The sequence below is a fragment of the Macrobrachium nipponense genome, chromosome 32 (assembly GCF_015104395.2).
Source record: "Macrobrachium nipponense isolate FS-2020 chromosome 32, ASM1510439v2, whole genome shotgun sequence".
NCBI classification, from domain to species: domain Eukaryota; kingdom Metazoa; phylum Arthropoda; class Malacostraca; order Decapoda; family Palaemonidae; genus Macrobrachium; species Macrobrachium nipponense.
In genome coordinates, this window is record NC_061094.1 from 36,845,818 (window position 1) to 36,846,809 (window position 992).

The following is a 992-nucleotide window of genomic DNA, read 5'->3' on the forward strand; positions in this document are numbered from 1 at the left end:
CTGAAACTCAACTGTTATCGGTTTTTATCCCAGCGTGGAAATCTGCACTCTAATGTAAAAGTTCTTGTTTTTAGTAAACAAAATATACTATGCAAGCGTCCTTCAAATTGTATGAAACTATATTTAATACCGATTGTTATAGGCATTTTATACGTGATATCCCATATAATAGGAAACAGTAAATAAACAGGCTCGAATCATCGTTCCCGTGGGGGGTTAGTGCCGTCAGTGCACCCTCATGTGGTGCACTGTAGGCATTACTTAAAGTTCTTTGCAGCGTGCCTTTGGGCCCTATAGCTGCCACCCCTTTCATTACTTTTACTGTGCCTCCTTTCATTTTCTCTTCCATCTTACTTTCCACCCTCCTAACAATTGATTTATAGTGCAACTGCGAGGTTTTCCTCCTGTTACACCTTTCAAACCTTTTACTCTCAATTTCCGTTTCAGCGCTGAATGACCTCATAAGGTCCCAGTGTTCGGCCTTTGGCCTAAATACTATATTCAATTCAATTCGAATCATTGCTTAGCTCTGTTAGATTTCTTAGAAGTATATATCCCATTTCATTCTACCAATGTCCAACATACATGTTTCAGTTACGCCCATTCATTCATAATTTTTTTTCTCTAATTGATGAAAGTCATTAAGCCGTTCATAAAATTGTAAAAAATACTCGACTGGCCAGGTGAAAAATAACACAATTCCTCTTTGGTCCTAATAATGCATACTTATTATCTTCCTTCATGCTGATTTCAATCCTGACTTTCCATGGTGTCATTGTATGGAATGAAGTAGAAAAATACGTTATAAGAATAAAACGGGTAAGCCCCATAATGCCTGGGATGGGAGGGTAATGTTACAGTAGCTCTTTAAAATTCTGGGGGATAACATTAAAGAACAGGCTATTAACAAAGCGAGCTGCGTTTAATGGAAACTATGAGTCTATCGATGTATAAAATATTGCAAAATGATTTATTTAAAATGTGCTTATCCT